At 38.3% G+C, this 16864-nt stretch overlaps 1 long non-coding RNA gene across 1 annotated transcript; it reads right to left on the bottom strand.

Annotated features, from left to right (window-relative positions):
- Positions 1–1981: 1981 nt before the first annotated feature.
- On the bottom strand, positions 1982–3661 carry LOC137645042 (uncharacterized). The gene is made up of 3 exons (XR_011045264.1): positions 3560–3661; positions 2839–2913; positions 1982–2464 (listed from the first exon to the last, which is right to left on the bottom strand). It is a non-coding gene; the product is annotated as an uncharacterized lncRNA (long non-coding RNA).
- Positions 3662–16864: the final 13203 nt, after the last annotated feature.

Here is a 16864-nt window from a genome sequence, read left to right as displayed (position 1 = left end):
TTGGCGTATCCTGTGAACTGCTATACGGTAGTATTCGGTGAACTGCAAAACTTAAAAGTAATGTTTCCATCTATAGGATTTTCTAAAGTATGATTTATTGGATAAGGTTTAAAACCTCCATATAACTTATACGATTTTTTTTTTCACTAGTGTCTTGAAATTTTTTGCGTAAACTTCAACTAAATCTTTAACGGTTTCGGTAGTCTTATGGGGCTATTTTGAATTTCTACTAAATTATCCTCATATTTTTCAAACTAAAAACTCTCTAAAATTGAGGTCCTAGGGAACGGTGTAATTTCCAGAGATTTTGAATGAAATCTTGGAAGGTTGTCTATCGTATATCGTGTGTAGTGATGAGTCAGGTTTTAATTCTATTAATAATTTTGTTTTTAGATAACCGTAAAAATTAACGAGTGCAAGGTGGTCTGTAAAGCTTTCTTAAGAGTATCAGTTACATAATTGTAGATAGCTAAAGTGTTTATTTAGATTGTGAAGTTTAAGATATTCTTAGATTTTTAATTTAAGAAAGCTATGGTTGGTATTCCCAAGTTTTCCCTGATAGTAAGCTTATTAGGGAGAGTTTAGTTTCCTATCTGATCTTATGAGAGGTTTTTTTTTTTTTTTTTTTTTTTTTTTTGTGGTTAAACTAGATATATACAGGAGTTGGTGTGTGTGTGTGTGTGTGTGTGTGTGTGTGTATAATAAGTGGTCAGCCATTAAAGCTAACAACTTGGACTATAGTGCAATAGTGTTTGTACGCGAGTAGAGCAAGGTGCATTTGTTATTTTTTAACCTCATTGATTTTAGGCTAGCTTAATGTCAGTTTTAGGCCAATTGCACTTAGATTTTGTTCTCTGGAATATTTCAATGTCTAATAATTTTAGCTTGAAAAAATTTGTCTAGGGAAATTTAGCATGAATTTGGTAGTCTTTATAGACAAGTTTCTCTGCTTACTGGAAAAAATAGAAAATATAGTTAGGATAAACAATCATAATTGAGGTTGCCAACCTTAGGATTTGAGTAATGTTTAAAAATAGATAATTTGAAGTTATCAAGTACTCTAGGTTACAGATCCCTCTATAAAGTAATTGAGGTTGTGTGAAATAGGATTGCCTCGAGTGTTACTAATTTTTGAAGTGACTTGAGTGTTATTAATTTTGAAGTTTAGAAGTTAAGATAAAGTTTATCATGGTTTTTACCACATGCATTAGCAAGTGACTAGATATAACAATTCTAATGTACTGTCTAGTGAGTAGTTTTCTTTAATGCTGCCGTGATTCAAGTGTAAGTTTTGTAACTACCTTATATTGATGCTTTAACCTTTTGGCGAGTGTATTATTATTATAGTTATTACTTGCTAAGCTACAACCCTAATTGGAAAAGCAGGATGCTATAAGCCAAGGGGCCCCAATAGGGAAAATAGCTCGGTGAGGAAAGGAAAAATAAGAAATAGAATATTTTAAGAATAGCAATAACATTAAAATAAATACTTCCTATACAAACTATATAAACTGACAAAACAAGAGAAAGAAATTAGAGCAAGAGAACTCTAGTAAATCTCTCAGCGTTGCGATATCTTTATCAGGTTTTAGTTCATTATTTTTCAATACATGATTTTTCACCAATTTTTCAGATTTAAGTTAATTTGAGTCTTGCCATCTTTGTACAATTTGAAATTAAAAGCTTTCTAAATATTTAAATTTGCTTGTCATTTTTAATAAGACGTAATTTTCTATCATTCATTGTTAACTGGTCAGGGTTTTGAATAAAATCCATCTTTCAAACTTAAAAATCTTGTCAATTCCTATTTAAGTGTAGTTCACAATGTTAGTTCTGAGTTTGTGCTCTATGTTCAATTTCTTTGTTTCTTTAATGTGAATGAAATAAATGATAAAAGGTACAAAACTATTTTTTTTCAGGGCGTGCAGTGCAGTGTGGATAAATTACAAGTATTGACATGGATCTCCAATCTGTTCTCTCATTCCTTTTTTTAGTAACCAAACACAGGAAAGAACGTCTGTTCATGTATACTACGATATTGTGCGCTTTGTAATTTAGTAGTGGTTATTGGAACGAACTTAAATCTGTCAACGAGTTGCGATTTAATCGCAGCCACAATTAAAGTCTACACAAGTGCTGAATCCAGAAGACAGTATGCAACGGAGAAGAAAGAACGCGTTAGAAAGCAAGAGAAGAGAAATCAGAAGAGATCAGAGAAACAGAAGATAATATTTTCAGCTACATTTACACTTTTTTTTCTCCAAAATACGCCATTTATATTTTAATACAGCTTGTTTTCTAGTGGGGTATTTTAATAAATCACCAACTTTTCTTATCACGAAGAATATGTCTACAACAACTGGTTTTATTTTCTTATGCCTTTATTGATAAGATCTTGTCTGCTCCAGTACGTATATGTCATCTTGACTATCCTCTGAATTTTATTTGTAACTTACAACCGTATCTGAAAGAAAAATAATTCAACTTCTGTGAACTAATCATTATTGAGACTAAGTTCGAAAAAGATTTCGTTACAAAATTTACCGTAGTCTGAAAATTTTACTGAATACTTGAAAAATCGTACTATGTTTCTTTTAAAAATTTTGGAAATAAAATTTGCGTTATAGTTTTCAATGTTAAGATATTAGAAAATTAGAATCTACTTAATGAATTTTATTGGTCACGTGAAAAAAAAATGGCAAGTTTAAAAACTTGATTTTAAAAAATAGGTTACATAATTAGCATTTACCATAGTTCGAAAAATACTTAGCCACGGTTAAAATCTTACTTGGTTATACTAGTATTCAAGTCTGAACAAATAAAATTAGTAAAATTTACCTTTTTGGAGTCTTGACTGAGCAAGAACATTGCATAACCTTTCGAAGCCAAATCTAACTTTCACGAAACTGCAACCTGAAATAATGCATTACTGGTTTAAAACGCGATTTTCTGGTAGTCTCATTGATTCCCTTGATTGTCTTAATTGCTGAAAATTAATAGGAAAATCAAGCTCAAGTATTTATCTTATATATGTTAAATATCCAAATTGGGCTAAAAACACCGATCCTTATGGCACCGATAAACATTTCACCAACGAACTATCTGAATCTACCATTCTAAATTATTATATTTTCATCCTGAGTTTTACTTTTGAAGTATATCTACAAAGAACTAACTGATATGGTTATGCTTTACATAACGGTAACTACACGTGACAGTTCCTACATTTTCCCATTGCAAACTCAGTATTTTTTTTTTTTTTTGCTCAAGTCTTTTAATAATTAAAGTTACGCCAATGAAACGTTTAAGAATAATTTACACATGAATCCCCACACCTTAAAACAGTGAATATATTTTTTTACCAATGTTTATGCATGAGCTTCTAGTATCCCATTGTATATTAAAAAAATAGGTTAAAATTTAGTAAATAGTTATTTGCAAATTTCTTTCACAGCTAATGAAGACAGTTATTAAAGGTTTAATCCTCTTAGTACTACCAATGTTTCTCAATTGCACTAGTGAAATTATAAAATTATTTTCGATCAATGTCATTCAATACCTGAATGAGTTATATCGATTGAAATCTTGAAAAATTCCTCTGGTACAAAATACCGCGCTTGTTTCCGTATTAGCTCTTCTGTCATTAAGGTCGCCTTAAAACCTGCCAAGGAAATTGAGCATTAATGTGTGCAAATAACAAAATCTCCTGTAAATCTTAGGTAGAAAAGTCTTCATTTGAAATTGATTTGCAATGAGGACTAATTTAGAAAAGAGAATTTTCATACATGCCAAGATATTTCTTATAGGTATGCAGCACCATTAAAATATTAAATTTCTATTATCTGAATGTCTACATATAACATAACCTTTAGGAAAATCTCTATTCAACTTCCTTTCACACCTTAACCCCGTTACTAAAGTACCTAATAAACACCAACTACTTTCTTGAATATAAAGCTGAAATTTTCCCCTCTATAGACAGGAGGCACACTGAAAAGGATTTTCAATAGTTCTATCGATAAAACTATTAAAATACAAAGTGGAGTTTCTTTCATTCATATTAATCTCTAATAGACAGTTTCCTAAGAGTAAAACCCTCTAAAATCGAAATGCAACATTTCAGTTAAACATCCTTTCCGACAAACCATTAATTAAACATTAACATTTTTATTAACTGACTTTATTGAATATTATTTCCATCTAAATTTACCCTGAAGCGGTCAAAGTCAAACTTAGCTAAAATTCACCAGAAATCTAAATATATCAGGAAAGTCTTGAGAAAACCTCAAGTGATGGGCACAAAATCAGCCTCAAATGCTTTCGATATATTTCATCAAGAACATACTTTTAGAAAAAAAAAAAAAAAAATCTTAAACACCTCAGTCACGAAAACTAAGATGCAAGTAAAGATTTTTTTTTAAAAATTACCGGGAAATAAAACAGATTCCTGTAGAGATCAATAAATTTATATATAAAAAAAACACATCACAAAAACTATGTATAAATTGTAGAAACAAGGGAAAAATAATGCCAAAAACCCTGCAAATTTAATCTAAATTACTATGATGATTTATAACAATCTAAGATATTTCATCATATCCCCAGGTTAAGATTTTACATGAGAAAACTTTATTAACAAGACTACCAAAAAAATTCTAAATTCTTTAGCAGAAAAATGAAAAATACTGGAAATACAAACTATATGCTTGTGAAAAACCGTCTAAATCTAGTACATTAAGATGAAACCTGCCACAAGGAATGTGTAAGGAAAATATCCATACGAATCCCGGGAAACTAAGTGTAGAAAGGAAAACTTAATTCTAAAGAAGTGTCCAGAAGTTCAGTCGCGAAAGGTCACCAAAACCACTTGAACATAAGAGAATTACAAGTTGGTAAAGTTGTGTAGGAACGTTAACCACAATCTCTCAACCTAACCGGCAGCTGACAAAACCCAGCCAAAAGAATCACAATAGCATAACCACAGCCTCAAGACACCAAGAATATGCGAAGAAAAGAAAAGACCAGAAGAAAACTCGAGGAATACGCAGGATGAAAAAGATTTGTCTAGAAGACAACGCAATAGGCAGAATAAACAAGTACAGCAGATAGACTAGAAAAAAAACCTCATGGTTATAAGAAAACTGTACAAAAAAATCATTAGAAAACTGTCCTAAAAAGAAGAGATCAGAAGAGAACTGTTTGAAACAAAGATTGGAAAATTACATGGAAAAAACTTCAAACAGTAATAAAAGGAAACCGGGTTATTTAATATATTCTAAAGTTAAACATCTATAGTACCTTACTATGTGATAAAGTATTTTTACCATTTTATTGATAAAATTTACTTTTTTAAAGTATTTTCCATTATATTTTTCCCTTGAAATATTTTCCATTATATTTTTTCCTTGTCATTTGGTTCTTGAATTCTCAAAATCTGTTGCATCTGTTGGCGTTTAAACGTTCAGCCTGTTTGCTATTCCTTTCTTTTCTAATTTCATAGAGTTTCAAATACACCTTAAGAAATCAAATCTGTGTACATCAAATCTTGACTAGTCCTATCTTTGCCAGAAGTACGGCTACTCTCAACCTTAGAAGTATCTAGCAATATTTGTTAAACTGTATTAAATGAAAAACATTTATATTTAACTTTGGATCCGATTAAGTTAATATAATCATTATGGATTTTTACGATAAGTATATTACTAATTCCTCTCTCATACCTTTCAAAATATATATTCTAATTGCACTTCTATCCATAGAAAATTCTTAATTTCCAAAATTTATTTTGCATTAAGCAAATCTGAACAATCTGAAAAAATAAGTCACTATACCTTTCACAAGTGTGTAACCAAAGTCACTATACCTTTCACAAGTGTGTAACCAGTCACTATACCTTTCACAAGTGAATAATCAAAGTCGGTATACCTTCCACAAGTGTGTAACCAAGTCACTACACCTTTCACACGTGTTTAACCAAAGTCACTTTACCTTTCACACGTTTATAACCAAAGTCACTAAACTTCTCACAAGTGTGTAACCAAAGTTACTAAAACATTCATAAGTGTAACCAAAGTTATCAAACCCAAACAAGAGTGACCAAAGCGCTAATTCTAAAGCCGACCTCTTTTGAGGAGGAACAGTATTTACCTTATTTGCTAACCTTTCCAATCTTGGGGAACCCCCGGTGGGAAACAGAGGTTTTTGGCGGGGAATGAATAGTAGCCGTTTCCTTGCCTGTGTGTGTGTGGGGGGGGGGGGGCGCTGCTACACTTCCTTACACAGCCATATTAAATGTAAGAGCCTAAAACCCTTCGCGTACTTAGGTTGGAGGGTAAGGTGAGCTGCACCTTTCCGACTCAATACCCAATGCACAATATTCTCGCGAATGAATGAGCACCAATCATTTAGTTGGGAGAAATTCTAAATTCATTTTCAACAAATTCACAACTAAACCTAACACTAATATAATTATATACAAGTAACATTCTAAATCGAATTAAGACTTTTCTAACCAAGTTCCCTTAAAACTGAATATGTAAAAACACTATATATATATATATTTTTTTTTACTAAGTTTTCAATACAACATGCCTTCTGTCACACCAAAATTATTTTTTTTGTTAATATCAAGTCGGCACTTAGAACTACAGGTGGGGCAAATGGATTCACTTTCACTTTTAATAACACTGTAATCTTGACAGTACTTTATTATTCTTTTGATGTTACCACAATAATGCAAAACAATATTTATGAATTTAAATAACAACCGAGACAAGAATTTGGGAGAAAATCCACAGAAATTGATGTCAAAGATGGTAAATGAGAAACCACACCATAAGTTCACACTCTTCCAAAGCTCTCAAAAGACTGAAAAATTAGAGGTGGAAATTGTGTGAAAAGTGTCGAAAAATTTTCAGTTTCCTAGTAAAACTGTCACCTGATTGGGTATTCAAGTAACTTAATTCTAGTTTTGTTAAAATGCTAGTCCCCAGTAAAATGTGGATAATCATCATTGGTTAAAAACTGACGTTTGGGTGACGTCATGTTACACGTAGTATATAGTCGATGTGATAATGAAATCTATGCTTTTAACGTACAAACGAACAAACGAGAGCTCAGTTTGAAGAGGAATTTGAGAGAGTTATGAAGTCAGGAGACAGTTTTTTTCAGGTGGGTCAAATTGAATTTTTATTTCTAAACCAGTTCTAGACATACCGCCGCTTAGATTTATATATCAAACGAAACCTTGGTCTTCCCTCTTACGTGAAAGTACTTACATTGGTATAGAGCTACCAGTCACTAATCCTTCACATGTGTGTAACCTGTGTCACCAAACTTTCATAAGTGTGTAACCTGTGTCACCAAACTTTCATAAGTGTGTAACCTGTGTCACCAAACTTTCATAAGTGTGTAACCTGTGTCACCAAACTTTCATAAGTGTGTAACCTGTGTCACCAAACTTTCATAAGTGTGTAACCAAAGTCACCAAACTTTCATAAGTGTGTAACCAAAGTCACCAAACCATCACTAGTGTATAACCAAAGTCACTAAAACTTCAAAAGTGACAAACCAAAGCCACTAAAACTTTCGCAAGATTAACCAGTCACTAAACCTTCACAAGTGTGTAACCAAAGTCTTAAACCTTAACTAAAGTAACCAAAGCAGCCGAGCCTTCACTAGAGTAACCAAACGGCCGAGCCTTCACTAGAGTAACCAAACCGGCCGAGCCTTCACTAGAGTAACCAAACCGGCCGAGCCTTCACTAGAGTAACCAAACCGGCCGAGCCTTCACTAGAGTAACCAAACCGGCCGAGCCTTCACTAGAGTAACCAAACCGGCCGAGCCTTCACTAGAGTAACCAAAGCCGCTAGACCTCCACTAGAGTAACCAAAGCCGCTAGACCTCCACTAGAGTAACCAAAGCCGCTAGACCTCCACTAGAGTAACCAAAGCCGCTAGACCTCCACTAGAGTAACCAAAGCTGCTTAAACTACAATTGCGTAACCAAAGCCGCTAAAACTTCACTAGAGTCACCAAAGCCGCTAGACCTTCACTAGAGTCACCAAAGCCACTAGGCCTTCACTAGAGTCGCCAAAGCCGCTAGGCCTTCACTAGAGTCACCAAAGCCGCTAGGCCTTCACTAGAGTCACCAAAGCCGCTAGACCTTCACTAGAGTCACCAAAGCCGCTAGACCTTCACTAGAGTCACCAAAGCCGCTAGACCTTCACTAGTCACCAAAGCCGCTAAACCTTCACTAGATTAACAAAGCCGCTAAACCTTCACTAGATTAACAAAGCCGCTAAACCTTCACTAGAGTAACCAAAGCGGCTAAACCTTCACTAGAGTATCCAAAGCCGCTAAACCTTCACTAGAGTATCCAAAGCCGCTAAACCTTCACTAGAGTATCCAAAGCTGCTAAACCTTCACTAGAGTAACCAAAGCCGCTAAACCACTAGAGTATCCAAAGCTGCTAAAACTTCACTAGAGTAACCAAAGCCGCTAAACCTTCACTAGATTAACAGACGCTAAACCTTCACTAGAGTCACCAAAGCGGCTAGACCTTCACTAGAGTCACCAAAGCGGCTAGACCTTCACTAGAGTCACCAAAGCGGCTAGACCTTCACTAGAGTCACCAAAGCCGCTAGACCTTCACTAGAGTCACCAAAGCGGCTAGACCTTCACTAGAGTCACCAAAGCGGCTAGACCTTCACTAGAGTCACCAAAGCCGCTAGACCTTCACTAGAGTCACCAAAGCCGCTAGACCTTCACTAGAGTCACCAAAGCCGCTAGACCTTCACTAGAGTCACCAAAGCCGCTAGACCTTCACTAGAGTCACCAAAGCCGCTAGACCTTCACTAGAGTCACCAAAGCCGCTAGACCTTCACTAGAGTCACCAAAGCCGCTAGACCTTCACTAGAGTCACCAAAGCCGCTAGACCTTCACTAGAGTCACCAAAGCCGCTAGACCTTCACTAGATTAAGAAAGCCGCTAAACCTTCACTAGATTAACAAAGCCGCTAAACCTTCACTAGATTAACAAAGCCGCTAAACCTTCACTAGAGTAACCAAAGCGGCTAAACCTTCACTAGAGTATCCAAAGCCGCTAAACCTTCACTAGAGTATCCAAAGCCGCTAAACCTTCACTAGAGTATCCAAAGCCGCTAAACCTTCACTAGAGTAACCAAAGCCGCTAAACCACTAGAGTATCCAAAGCTGCTAAAACTTCACTAGAGTAACCAAAGCCGCTAAACCTTCACTAGATTAACAGACGCTAAACCTTCACTAGAGTCACCAAAGCGGCTAGACCTTCCCTAGAGTCACCAAAGCGGCTAGACCTTCCCTAGAGTCACCAAAGTGGCTAGACCTACACTAGAGTCACCAAAGCGGCTAGACCTTCACTAGAGTCACCAAAGCGGCTAGACCTTCACTAGAGTCACCAAAGCGGCTAGACCTTCACTAGAGTCACCAAAGCGGCTAGACCTTCACTAGAGTCACCAAAGCGGCTAGACCTTCACTAGAGTCACCAAAGCGGCTAGACCTTCACTAGAGTCACCAAAGCGGCTAGACCTTCACTAGAGTCACCAAAGCGGCTAGACCTTCACTAGAGTCACCAAAGCGGCTAGACCTTCACTAGAGTAACCAAAACCGCTAGACCTTCACTAGAGTGAACAAAGGTGCAACCATAGATACTAAACCTTCACAAGACACCAAACTTTCACACATTTGTATATTATGTCACTAAAACTTTCACAAGTGCGTAACCTAAGTCGCTAAAACTTCACAAGAGTGTAACCAAAGCCACTAAACCTTCACCAGAGTAGCCAATGCCACTAAACCTTCACAATTGTATAACCAAAGCCACTAAACCTTCACAATTGTATAACCAAAGCCACTAAACCTTCACAATTGTATAACCAAAGCCACTAAACTTTCACAATTGTATAACCAAAGCCACTAAACTTTCACAATTGTATAACCCAAGCCACTAAACCTAAAAAATTGTGTAACCAAAGCCACAGCCTTCACATGAGTACGGAAAGCCATTAAGCCTTCAGATGTGTAATCAAAGCCGCTAAACCTTCACAAGTGTGTAACCAAAGCCACTAAACCTAGTTTGTAACCAAAGCAACTATACCTTCAAAATTCTATAATAAAAAGCCACTAAATCTTCACAATTGCGTAATCAAAGCCATTAAACCTTCACAAATGTAAAACCAAAGTTGCTAAACCTTCTCAAGTCTCTCCAAAGCCATTAGACGTAAACAAGTATGTAACCAATGTCACTAAACCTAAACGGGTGTGTAACCAATGTCACTAAACCTTCACAAGTGTGTAACCAATGTCACTAAAGCTTCACAAGTCTGTAAAGTCTAAACCTTCACAAGTCTGTAAAAGTCTAAACCTTCACAAGTCTGTAAAAGTCTAAACCTTCACAAGTCTGTAAAAGTCTAAACCTTCACAAGTCTGTAAAAGTCTAAACCTTCAACAAGTGTTTAATAAAGTTAACAAAACCTTCACAAGTGTATAATGAAAGTCACTAAACCTTCACAAGCGTGTAACCAATGTCACAAGCCTTCACAAGCGTGTATCCAATGTCACAAACCTTCACAAGCGTGTATCCAATGTCACAAACCTTCACAAGCGTGTATCCAATGTCACAAACCTTCACAAGCGTGTATCCAATGTCACAAACCTTCACAAGCGTGTAACCAATGTCACAAACCTTCACAAGCGTGTAACCAATGTCACAAACCTTCACAAGCGTGTAACCAATGTCACAAACCTTCACAAGTATGAATCCAAAGTCATTAAACCTTCACAAGTCTGTAAAGTCTAAACCTTCACGAGTCTGTAAAGTCTAAACCTTCACAAGTCTGTAATAAGTCTAAACCTTCACAAGTCTGTAATAAGTCTAAACCTTCACAAGTCTGTAATAAGTCTAAACCTTCACACATGTGAAAAAAGTCACAACCCTCACACGTTTGTAATAAAAGTAATCAAACCTTCACACATGTGAAAAAAGTCACAACCCTCACACGTTTGTAATAAAAGTAATCAAACCTTCACAAGCGTGTAACCGATGTCACCAAACCTTCTCAGTTGTGCAACCAAAGTCACTAAACCTTCTGAATTGTGTAACCAAAGTCACTAAACCTTCTCAATTGTGTAATCAAAGTCACTAAACCTTCTCAATTGTGTAACCAAAGTCACTAAACCTTCTCAATTGTGTAACCAGAGTCACAAAACCTTCACAAGTGTGTAATGAAAGGCACTACACCTTCACAAGTGTGTAATGAAAGGCCCTACACCTTCACAAGTGTGTAATGAAAGGCACTACACCTTCACAAGTGTGTAATGAAAGGCACTACACCTTCACAAGTGTGTAATGAAAGGCACTACACCTTCACAAGTGTGTAATGAAAGGCACTACACCTTCACAAGTGTGCTACCACTGCCACAAACCTTCACAAGTGTCACCAAATCCACTAAACCTTCACAAGTGTCACCAAATCCACTAAACCTTCACAAGTGTCACCAAATCCACTAAATCTTCACAAGTGTCACCAAATCCACTAAACCTTCACAAGTATCACCAAATCCACTAAACCTTCACAAGTATCACCAAATCCACTAAACCTTCACAAGTGTCACCAAATCCACTAAACCTTCACAAGTGTCACCAAATCCACTAAACCTTCACAAGTGTCACCAAATCCACTAAACCTTCACAAGTGTCACCAAATCCACTAAACCTTCACAAGTGTCACCAAATCCACTAAACCTTCACAAGTGTCACCAAATCCACTAAACCTTCACAAGTGTCACCAAATCCACTAACCCTTCACAAGTGTCACCAAATCCACTAAACCTTCACAAGTGTCACCAAATCCACTAAACCTTCACAAGTGTCACCAAATCCACTAAATCTTCACAAGTGTCACCAAATCCACTAAATCTTCACAAGTGTCACCAAATCCACTAAACCTTCACAAGTGTCACCAAATCCACTAAACCTTCACAAGTGTCACCAAATCCACTAAACCTTCACAAGTGTAACCAAATCCACTAAATCTTCACAAGTGTAACCAAATCCACTAAATCTTCACAAGTGTAACCAAATTAACTAAACCTCCAAGTGTAACCAAATTAACTAAACCTCCCCAAGTGTAACCAAATTAACTAAACCTCCACAAGTGTAACCAAATTCAATAAACCTTCACAAGTTTGTAAAAAAGGTCACTAAACCATCACAATGTTGTTACCAATATCACTAACCCTTAATTTTGTAACCGATGTCACTAAACCTTCACAAATTTGTAACCAAAGTCTGTAAACCTTCACAAATTTGTAACCAAAGTCTGTAAACCTTCACCAGTTCACAATTGAGTAACCAAAGTTACAACTTGACTAGTGTGTAAGATTAGTTTAATACCCCTTAGTCATCTAATATTTATATTTAGGTATATATTGAGCTATTTCCCCTATAAGAACTCATTGTATCTCTAAAGAAGCCTAGTTTGAAAGCAGAGAGAGAGAGAGAGAGAGAGAGAGAGAGAGAGAGAGAGAGAGAGAGAGAGAGAGAGTGTGTGTGTGCCAGCTAAGTTTATGAATGTGCTATGCATAAATTAAGTTTGAAATTAGGGGATATTTAATAGTTCATCGAAACTACGTACTATGGACCAAGTCGATTTAAGAAGCTATTGATTTTTTTTTTTTCCTCTTTTCAACACTAAAAGGTACAGCAGCAGCAGCTGTATGAAATTATTACCAAAGTCAATGTAATTACTTATTAAAAGTGGGAAAAAAATAAACGTATCCAAGTGATTAGTTTAGATATTCAATCAAGTATGAATTAGGCAAAAGTTTGATTCTTCTCCCTATATAGGACCAAACCTCTGAATGTGTACCAAGATAACTTTTGAGCAGTACCTTTATTCACTGTCAACCACAATAAGACTGACTTCATTCAACATTACTGCGATAGAAAACCAGCCAAAATGTTATTTTCATTAGTAAAATAAATTTTTGAATATACTTACCCGATGATCATGTAGCTGTCAACTCTGTTGCCCGACAGAAATCTACGGTCGGGATACGCAAGCGATCGCTATACAGGTGGGGGTGTACACAACAGCGCCATCTATGAGCAGGTACTCAAGTACTTCTTGTCAACAAGAACTCATTTTCTCCTCGGTCCACTGGTTCTCTATGGGGAGGAAGGGCGGGTCCTTAAATTCATGATCATCGGGTAAGTATATTCAAAAATTTATTTTACTAATGAAAATAACATTTTTCAATATTAATCTTACCCGATGATCATGTAGCTGATTCACACCCAGGGTGGTGGGTGGAGACCAGCATACATGTTAACAAAGAAGCTAAGTATCCCGTATCTTATTTTAGCCGTTATTCAAAATAACAAACATAAAATAAATAAGTACCTGGCAAGGAAGTCTACTTGAACCATTACTCTGCCTTTTTAAGTACGTCTTCCTTACTGAGCCTAGCGATCCTCTTAGGATGCTGAGCGACTCCTAGGTGCTGAAGTATTAAGGGCTGCAACCCATACTAAAGGACCTCATCACAACCTCTAATCTAGGCGCTTCTCAAGAAAGAATTTGACCACCCGCCAAATCAACCAGGATGCGGAAGGCTTCTTAGCCTTCCGGACAACCCAGAAATATTTCAAGAGAAAGATGAAAAAGGTTCTGGAATTAGGGAATTGTAGTGGTGGAGCCCCCACCACTACTGCACTTGTTGCTACGAATGGTCCCAGAGTGTAGCAGTTCTCGTAAAGAGACTGGACATTCTTAAGATAAAAGACGCGAACACTGATTAGCTTTTCCAAAAGGTTGCGTCGAAAATATTTTGCAGAAATCTATTTTATTAAAAGGTCACGGAAGTTGTGATAGCTCTAACTTCGTGTGTCCTTACCTTCAGCCAAGCTTGGTCTTCCTCATTCAGGAGGGAATGAGCTTCTCGTATTAACAGTCTGAAAATAATAGGATAAAGAATTCTCCGACATAGGCAAAGATGAATTCTTAACTGAACACCATAAAGCTTCAGACGGGCCTCATAAAGGTTTTTAAAAAAGAACTTAAGAGCTCTACAGGACATAATACTCTTTCTAGTTCCTTTCCAACCATATCGATAAGTTTGGAATAACGAACGATATTGGTCAAGGCCGAGAAGGCAGCTCGTGTTTGGCTAGAAAACCAAGATGTAGAACATGTAGCCGTTTCGGATGAAAATCCGATGTTCTTGCTGAAGGCATGAATCTCACTGACTCTTTTAGCTGGTAAAGCATATCAGGAAAAGAGTCTTAAAGGTGAGATCTTTCAGGGAGGCTGATAGAAGTGGTTCGAACCTGTCTAACATAAAGAATCTTAGAACCACGTCTAAATTCCAACCAGGTGTAACCAAACGACGCTCCTTCATGGTCTCAAAAGACTTAAGGAGGTCCTGTAGATCTTTATTGTTAAAAAGATCTAAGCCTCTGTGACGGAAGACTGATGCCAACATGCTTCTGTAACCCTTGAAAGAGGGAGCTGAAAGAGATCGCTCTTTTCTCAGATATAAGAGGAAGTCAGCTATTTGAGTTACAGAGGTACTGGTCGAGGATACGGATACTGACTTGCACCAGTTTAGGAAGATTCCCCACTTCGATTGGTAGACTAAGGGTGGATGTTCTCCTTGCTCTAACAATCGCTCTGGTTGCCACCTTCGAAAAACCTCTAGTTCCCGAGAGTCTTTCGATACTCTGAAGGCAGTGAGACGAAGAGCGTGGAGGCCTTGGAGTACCTTCTACGCGTGGCAGACGTAGCAGGTCCACCCTTAGGGGAAGAGTTCTGGGAACGTCAACTAGCCATCTAAGTACCTCGGTAAGTTATTCTCTCGCGGGCCAGAGGGAAGCAACTAGTGTCAACTTTGTCCCAACGAGAGAGGCGAACTTCTGCAGTACCTTGTTGACAAACTAGAACGGAGGGGATGCATAAAGATCTAGACGAGACTAATCTAGTAGAAAGGCATCTAAAAGAACCACTGCTGGGTCTGTTGAGAGCCTCTTGGAAATCGAGGTTGCGAAGAGATCTATGGTTGGATGGCCCCAGGTGACCCAAAGTCTCTTGCATACATCTCTGTGGAGGGTCCAATATGTTGGAATTATTGTCCCTTCCTACTGAGACAAACTGCTAAGACATTCAAGTTGCCTTGGAAGAAATTTGTTACTAGTGAAAAGTCTAGACCTGTTGAACAGGAGAGGAGGTCACTAGCGAACTCGCACCATGTCAGAGAGTAGGTCCCTCCTTGCTAGGAGATGAACATCAAAGCAGGGAGTTGTCCGTGTTGACCTCCATGACTTCTTCTTGAAGGAGAGACCTGAAGCTTTTCCAGGTCAGACTTACTGCCAGAAGCTTCTTGCAGTTAAAATGCATTGTCCTTTGACGCGAGTTCCCTACCGCCTAAGGTCGCACCCCAGCCTACGTCCGATGCGTCTGAGAAGAGAACGTGGTTGGGAGTCTGAACAGTCAGGGGAAGACCCTATAAAAGGTTGATAAAGTCCTTTCCTCAGGTTAGACCAGACTTATCTTCCGGAAACCGGGATCGAGACCGCTTCTAGCGTCTTGTCCTTTTCCAGTGAAGAGCTAGATGAAACCGAAGAGGACGGAGGTGTAGTCTTCCAAGTGACACCAAATGCACCACGATTGACAGTGTCCTAACCAGACTCATCCACAGCCTGACAGGGCTGTATTCCTTCTTCAGCATCTTCTGGATGGATAGCAGGGCTGGGGATTGATCTTCTTGTTCAGCCATGTCCTCATCAGAGGGTTCCTCATCCGAAACTGATGAGGAAACGGCAACGGAGTGGGCAACGTCTGACTCGCTGAATCCGGTCGCACTGGTGGATGCGTGACGGAGCCGGACACAAGATCATGGTACTGCTGCACAGTCTGTGAACTGTCAACCATGGGGAAGCGAGGAAGAACAGCGACAACCCGAAACTGTCTAGACTGTCTGGGTCGTACAGACAACCCCTTATCGGGTTGCTGAGGTTGCCGCACTGCGTCATAACAAGACACCTCTGCTGGTTGTTGAACGTCTTCCCAGTGACACACTGAACGTCCACAACCACCTCCGAGAGTAGCATAACATCAACGTGCGACTGTCAACCCACACTGGGTCGCACCGGTGGAGGAACCATCTCAACTGGCGGACGTGAGTAGGATACCTCAGCGTCCGTAAAAAATCCTCTATCAAGGACTAAGCTTGGATTGCATGTCTTGCAACCAAGCCCAAGGTCTATGGGAGCAGGTGTGGCAACAGACGGGGTTAGCGACTGAAGCGGAACCATTTACCCTCCCTGGAAGCATGTTATGCTTAAATAAAAGTCCATAGGAGGCTAAGCAGCTTAAGGCTCCTCTCCAAATGACAGAGTCCTCAAGGGAATATCAGAAGGAGGGAGAACAGCACTTTCTCATCTACAGGAACCATATCCGAGAAAAGCTAAGTTCTCTCAGTGAGGGTTTCACTGGTGCAAAAGCAGCAGACCAGAAGGCAACGTTATGAAACTGCTTGACAGTCTGTGAACTGTCAAAAACTGAACTGTCAACCACAACAGGAGCGTGAGGACCTACAGCACTGGTGTATAAGTAGCAGACCAGAAGGCAACGTCATGTAACTGCATGACAGTTTGTGAGTTGGCAACAACCAAAGATGTGTGGGGAAGCCTCAACTCCTTCCTGACTAGTTTGCTGCTGGCGAGTGGCAGTAACCACAGTGTGTTGCGGAGGCTGACACACCGTGTCAAAACACGGCAGCTTGTGGTAGCTCCCGCACGGCAACGGAGTGCTCTGTGTGTGGGAGTCA

Source organism: Palaemon carinicauda, chromosome 8, assembly GCF_036898095.1.
Source record: "Palaemon carinicauda isolate YSFRI2023 chromosome 8, ASM3689809v2, whole genome shotgun sequence".
NCBI classification, from domain to species: domain Eukaryota; kingdom Metazoa; phylum Arthropoda; class Malacostraca; order Decapoda; family Palaemonidae; genus Palaemon; species Palaemon carinicauda.
The sequence above is the reverse complement of the archived record's forward strand: the minus strand, read 5'-3'. Positions and strand labels throughout refer to the sequence as shown.